The sequence below is a fragment of the Sinocyclocheilus rhinocerous genome, unplaced genomic scaffold, assembly GCF_001515625.1.
Source record: "Sinocyclocheilus rhinocerous isolate Xijiao unplaced genomic scaffold, SAMN03320098_v1.1 scaffold1432, whole genome shotgun sequence".
Lineage (NCBI taxonomy): Eukaryota > Metazoa > Chordata > Actinopteri > Cypriniformes > Cyprinidae > Sinocyclocheilus > Sinocyclocheilus rhinocerous.
Genome location: NW_015640435.1, coordinates 354,645 through 361,954, shown reverse-complemented (window position 1 = coordinate 361,954; position 7,310 = coordinate 354,645). Strand labels below are relative to the sequence as shown.

Genomic DNA, 7,310 nt, shown 5'->3' with positions numbered 1-7,310 from the left:
AAATGTTTGCTTATAGTTTTTTTTTTTTTTTTTTTTTTGATTGATGAATTCAAGAATCCTATCTAAAAAATATATATATAAAAAAATGTTATTAGAAAAAAGAAAAAAAAGCTGTCAGTCTTTGGATTGACAGAAGCTCAGGCTGACATGTGTGGCAGACACTGACTCCTCTCTGACTCTGCCTGTCAGTCGAACTGAAACAGATTATGTCATAATGGCTTATGCTCTCGCCAAATGACTGCTGGCACAGAGTCTGTGGAGTTCAGAGATTGTTCATGATGCCCTGAAGTATATAAATACATTTCCATCCGCACACCAAACCAAACACCAGCTTACGCACAAGCCTCGTCGCATTTTGACACATTACGAGTTACTGTTGTCTTTTTAGTGATCTGAAAGGAATATGCTGACAAAGCCTCGACTGTGAATAAATTCTCCCTTTCATTTTCTCTCCACCATGGTAGGCTGAGCACAGGAGAGCTGTTTTGACAACAAGATTGACCATGAGTGTGTGTGTGTGTGTGTGTATGTGTGTGTGCATGTGCCTCATTTGCAACAAAACCGATTTGCCCATTGACTTTCATTTTCTCAATGCTCATTAACTGCTCACAAGCCTTGATTTTGCATTTATTAAACCTCAAAACATCCCTCCAGAGGAATTTCTTAAGACACAAGCAGATACATTTATGAGTGAAGAATTACCCTTGGGGATATTGGATATTGGCCTGGGCCAATCATGAATAATGACTCAGGCACACAAATACCCTGAAGCCACTGCACTTTAGACCTCATAGTAAGGTCAGCGTATACAAAAGAGGTCAGGAACGTGCTAACCAAGGATCAGATCAGTCCTGTCACTAAAATCATAAACAAATATTCAGATCAATACATTTTTAATCATACTTTACAATTTTCATGACCAAAAAAAAAAGAAAAACTAAAAAAATGTCTTCAACTATGGCATTTTTGTGCCACACATTCTCTTTAAACATACTTTTTACACTCTCACTCATTCATTTCAATTTTTAGTTCAACAGTGTATACACAGTAAATACTGTCCCTTGTTGCCATGCCACGTCTGCTTATTATAAGCTATCTGGGCTTGTTTTTCATTTATAGTACATTTATGGTCAGTTGTAGGTTATGTTTTGCTGGAATTATATCCAAAACAGTTGGACTTTTATTATTACTATAATTATTATTATGATAAGTTGTTTTAACAAATTAAAGTACAAAGGTCAGAAAACAAATACATTTTTGCTTTATTTTTCACAGAATTGCAAAATTGCTATAGGTCTGTTTAAATATAGAAAAACAAAAATGAATAAAACTTTTAACATTTTTGTTCTGTATAATTTTCCAGATTAACATTGTTTCCCCTCTTTTAACCCCTGTTATTTAATATTTGTTTAAATAACACTAGTTATTTAATATTTGTTTAAATAACAATAACTGTGAAAAATACAAATACATAAATATCAAATACATTTTATAAATACATAAATAAATGAACGAATGAACAAATAAATAAATAAACAAACAAGCAAACAAACAAATAAATAAATAAATAAATACCTAAAGCTTGCAAATTTACACGAGGAATAACACTTATTGATTTTTTTTTTTTTAGATCTGCTTAAAAAAAACAATGTATATGTCTTCATGTTTAATTTTATAGCTAGTATTTCTATGATAAAAAAAAATAATAAAAAAAATGTACAATAACATTTAATACAAATCTTTACTTGTTTTTTATTTAGTTTAGTAAAAATTTTTTTTTTATTAAATACTTTTGAAAAGTAGAAAAAGATGAAGGAAAAGTAGAAGGAAAAGTATGCAACATTCATACAACAATAATTTGTTTTAATAGAACATTTTTAAAGAACACCCAACTAATCTTTGCTAGCCTATCATTGCTACAATAATCAATTATATTGGCATGTAACATGAACACTGTAATGTAAAATGTTACCACACAGTGTAATCATTCCCACAATGCAGCAGCATCGGCCATCCGATTCTAGCTCAGCACTTCCTCTGAGAACAATAAAACACTGAGCCGTGTGAATACAGGTCCAGTGCAGGTGACCCAGGATGAGAGTCTCAGCACCACCAGGGCAAACTCACCCCCCTCAGACTTAAGATTTCCTCCTGCCTGAGCTCTGCGGAGGGAAATTTGCAGCAGATGTGACTTCAAACGGCGGAGCTCCCGGCAGGATTAGGGCGCTGGATAAGACCTATCCTCCGGCTGCCTCTCTGACCTCTGTCTCACTGTCTTTCTCCGCCAAGTCGGCAGGAAAAAACAAGGCCTCGCTTGTTGCTAGACCCTGTTTTTACAGCTTGCCGAAGCCGTCTCGCTCGGCCGACTGAAACATTGCATACTTTGACTGTCCTCTTGTGAAAGAGGCTCGGGGCCCATTGAACACTTGCTCTTTGACCTTCTTGTAAAGGTGTTTGTAAGTGCAAAGGAATTGAGGAGCTGAGAAAGATCGGCAATTAAAAAAAAAAAAAAAGATCTTAAGCCCATATATGCAAAGCTGCTCACAAATCTCAAAGATTTGTTCAACACTAAATCCATCATGCATGCCATTTCACAAAAGTCATTTTGATTTTTTGACATAGTATTGATTCAGACTAGACTTCTATTAGTTATTAAGCAGGCCAGAGAGCCACCATAAATCGATTGCAACACATAAACATGCAAATCTACCACACTGCATATACTGTAAGCACGAGTGGGCATTTTTTCTCTCTCTGTAGTACTCCGATTGTGGATCGGGTCCAGAGGGGTCAGTGAGCAAGGGCTTTGATCCAGATTTTAAGCTTTGCCTCCCAGACACCCACCGAGTGCTCAACCAGCAGAATAAATGTGACCTGAAACCTTTTTCCAGTCAAATCTATCTGCAGTGGAACATTTTTATCAGATGTGATATGAGTCAAAAATATTTACGTAAGACTGTAGAATTACTACATTTTGAAATAGAAATGCTATCAGCCAAAGGGTGCTAGTGCTTGCTCTTAGCTATTGTATACATATTAAATATTAATAGCAAAACTGCTGGTCATTGTGGAAATTATGTCAGTTGAGGAATAGTCTGAATGCGGCTAAAAATAGAAATAATTTTCACACAATAAACATAAAAACATAATATTAATATACATTTTCTTGAAAGATGATAGCTTACTTTTCATCTTTAAAAAAATCATACAATTGAATGCAATAGGATATTATAAAAAATATAAAATATATAAATATATATTATATTTAAAAAGCCAAAACTACATGAAAATCCAATTTTTAAAAGTAACCATTGTGCATCTATATTTTCCATATATCAATTATGCCTCAAAAATTTTTCATTTTTTTTATACTACAATTTTTTAAATGTAAATAATGGCAATTTATGTTAAATAAATGGTTGTTGTTAGTGGGAATTTTGATTCACCTCTGTGAGTCAATTCTTTTTGAAAAAAAAAAAAAAAAAAAAGATTCTTTAAAATTTGACATATGATATATGATATTTGACATATTCTGGCCACAATTCTGGAAAAGTGAGTCTTTGAATGATTTACTCAACCAATTCATAACAAAAACATTTTCATAACAAAAAAGTCATTTATCACCAAAACAAATCTTAATATCCTTTAATAAAATATATGTGTGACTTCAAAATAGTGTTTAAGGATATACAGCATCCTCACCCCCTTCCATTGTATTCACAATATGTTCACTAAATAAATAAATAAATACATGTTTTAAAACATGTTAAAAAGCACGTGTGTTGTTCAATTTTACTCTCAACAATTTTGGATTTCTGAGACATGCACAATAAAGATAACGCTATCTGGCCGTTTGATTGGAACTATAAATTACACTGCGAACATTTAAAATCAACAAACTCTTAGGTGCTTTCAGCCACAAAGTGTTAGTGTGGTCTCGGCTATTAAATATTTAGCACTTAAAAGTCCTGGATACTGACATACTGCAGTAGAGGTAATAAAAGTCTAAGATCAGTTCAAATGTTAGCATATTATCGTATGATGTAGGTGGTCTTAAGGAAAAGGATCTGTGCAATATTCACAGTGTGACAGGGAATATAAATTGCACATGAGTTTTCGTAGCAGCCCTTTGAACACTTCAGACTAGTAAAACTCCTATGTGCAATAGATCTGCATTTGTTTATTTGAGTAGCTGGCTGCTGAAGGGCCATGAGCAATAAGAAAATAAAAGAAATTCCTACTCTTGAATAAAAGGAGCAGTAAATTGTGCCTCTGCCACTGTCGTATTATGAAACTGAAAGCTATGACCGAATACTTCAGAAAATCTTCTGCTGTGTGAGTATTGCGATCCATTCCAGGTTCTTTGTAGAACCATGGAGCCAACAAAGAACCTTTATTTTTAAGAGCGTAAAGGTTTGTTTGACATGAGAGTTAATTACAATTTTCGGTTTTGTTTGAACTCTGTGCATACAAAATATATGATACATGAATTTTCGCTTTTTTATGGTGCATTATGGGACATTTTAGGGGCTGACCGCCTTCGCAGATTCCTTACTATCACACAAGACATTTATATATATTTGTTATTTTTTTCCCCTCAGTAGATGTGATTCCATGTAAAATACGGTAGCCTATCATTTTACTTCTGCATATTTTTGGGTTCAGTATATAATTCATTGTCTGTATGGCAGACAGATTTATGTTCAAATTAAACTTTGTGGACTGAGAAGGACGAAGCAGTCAATCACTGCCATTTAGAAGATAAAAATAAATAAAAAAGACATCTGGAAAGTCACTAAAAGGGCTCTTCGCAACGTGATACGATGGAACTCGGATACTAGGATCAATTTATTTTCAATAAGGAGGGAGACACTCTCATTTCTCAATGTTCAACGATTATAATTCTCTGCCCTTCCTTGTCATTTAATCTAACGATCGCAAATTGATTGCCAAATCACTTTGGTCCTAATAAGTGTGTGGAGTTTTCCCTCCCACTGGATATAGGCCGACGTCAAGCTGTCCCTTCACTGTTAGTCGGCTTCTATTTAAATATCATGTCGCGTTTACAGTAATCTGGTCCTAATTAAAATGTACAGTCTGACAGAGTGCAGTATCGGCACATTCTGTGCGTCTTTCATGCCAGTGAGTGAATAGTTAATGAACGTTATGCTGCCCTGAGCTTTGGAGAGAGGCAGAGAGAGAAGCATGAAGTAGGAAGGCAACAAGGCACATAAGTACACAGTATACATAGACATTTCTGTTAGTATTGATTGGTTATTGCTTACTAAGATCTGTGGTAAAAGTGGTGCCTGAAGGAACGGCTGAACGGAGTAAATCAATTGATAAATGTTTTCCTTTATTTCAGCTCTGAGAAATAAGCATTGCAGTCTCTGAATATTTGGCTTGGGAATCTCTAAAGCTCACTTGAATTTGTTGTACATTATTAGACATGACGTTATTGGAAGACTGTCTGAAAGCAGTTACCTTAGAAGGTGCTTTCATACAAACACGGCGCCTGTCAAGTCAATGACTAACTGGGTAGCAAGACAGCTGTCTTTGGTTTTCAAACACACGCAGAGAGAAAAAGCGAGATTCCCTTAAGTTTGCCTCAGCCACCTCGAAGACAATGGAGAACATCTGGATAAAATGTTAATAACTTCATCTGAAACAGAGACTGCATATACAAGTTAAATTCATGATAGGAAAGCAGGGTAAAATGAATTAATCTAGGAGTTTGTGTGGGATAAAGAGCTTCTGAATTCATTCAAAAGCTCCAACTCAATTCATTCGTGTATCTGACATTGCCGCTTCTTTTATGAATGCTGCAAACTACTGTAGGTAGAACGTTAAAATTTTCAGTGAGAAACAACTTAAATGTTGACTTCAAGCTTATCTTACCTCTTGTATGATACTTTTATGATGATTTTGCATCTCAAGGTAATTGCAACTTTTTATATCAAATTTCAAATTCGCACTTGCGAGTTTATATCACGCTACAATTCCAAACCTTATTTTTTTTTCCTCAGAATTGACCGTTCGCAAAGAGCTTGATTGACAGGCGATCTGACCAATCAGAACGCGGATATTATGTGCCGCCGCTGCTATCCGCCATCTTGCCCGACAGCTGTGGCCGGTCTCCATAGAAATCCATGTTAAAACGGGGGTAAAAATGATCGACTGAATTTACATTTTTCAATATATTTTCATAGATTTCATGTTATATTGTCGGCTCAGAAAATATGTAAATGCGCATGCCCTGCAGCCGCAGCTGTATCCCTTCTAGCAATAACCACAAATCAGACAGGAGAGTAGATTAACTTCGGTTACTAGGAATTAGCATTTACATATTTTCCGAGCCGACAATATAATGTGAAACCTATGAAAATGGTTTAAAAAAGCACATGGCGCCATAGTTTCATCACTTTACAGTGTCACAATGACCGTCTTTTTAGGACCTGTCATAGTTTGATGAGTGGGAAGATGACATGAAGCGACGCGAGGATAGCTGCATTGAAAACAGATGAGCTCACATATGCATATACAGCTCCCATTCGGGGCAAAGTTCACGGGATTTTGTCCACAGAATGATAAAACACGTTTTAACATATCGCTTTATTATTTCACACTCAGTATTTTAACTTAAGCGCAGCAAGCCATGCATACAGCGCCGGACATGACAGGTTTTCCGATACGCAAAACTTCCTTAGTTTATTGCCGTTACTGTGGCAGCCAACAACAGCACAGCTTAACCCTCTGCACATTTTTTTATATTTAGTTATATTTCAAAAGTTTCAATTCAGTCGATCTTTTTTACCCAGTTTTAACATGGATTTCTATGGAGACCGGCCGCAGCTGTCGGGCAAGATGGCGGATAGCAGCGGCGGCACATAATATCCGCGTTCTGATTGGTCAGATCGCCTGTCAATCAAGCTCTTTGCGAACGGTTCATTGAAAAAATCAGTTTTGAAAAAAAAAAATTAAAAACAAAGTTTTATTATGTGGCAGAAAAAATTGACCAGGGTGGGGTTAGGGGTGGACCTTATTTAGTTAGTATGTTAAGGTCAATAGTTAGTTAGGTGCCGTGCCATATGAATCACACACAAATTCATAAGAAGTTGCCACCAAGAAAAGTACAGTACCGATTTGGTTTGGCTCCACCCAAGCAAGAAAGTCAATCAAGTTTGAAAGACAAAAGACATAAGGCTGAACAAATACAGAGACAATATATATATATATATATATATATATATATATATATAGAGAGAGAACATGTGCAGTGCTTTTCAGATTCGGACAGCTTTCCTCTGAAA

At 35.5% G+C, this 7,310-nt stretch overlaps 1 protein-coding gene across 1 annotated transcript in view; it reads left to right on the top strand.

Annotated features, from left to right (window-relative positions):
• LOC107752686 (leucine-rich repeat transmembrane protein FLRT2-like) overlaps positions 1-7,310 on the top strand; it is a 33,070-nt gene that overhangs the window by 20,252 nt on the left and 5,508 nt on the right. The window lies entirely within an intron of this gene.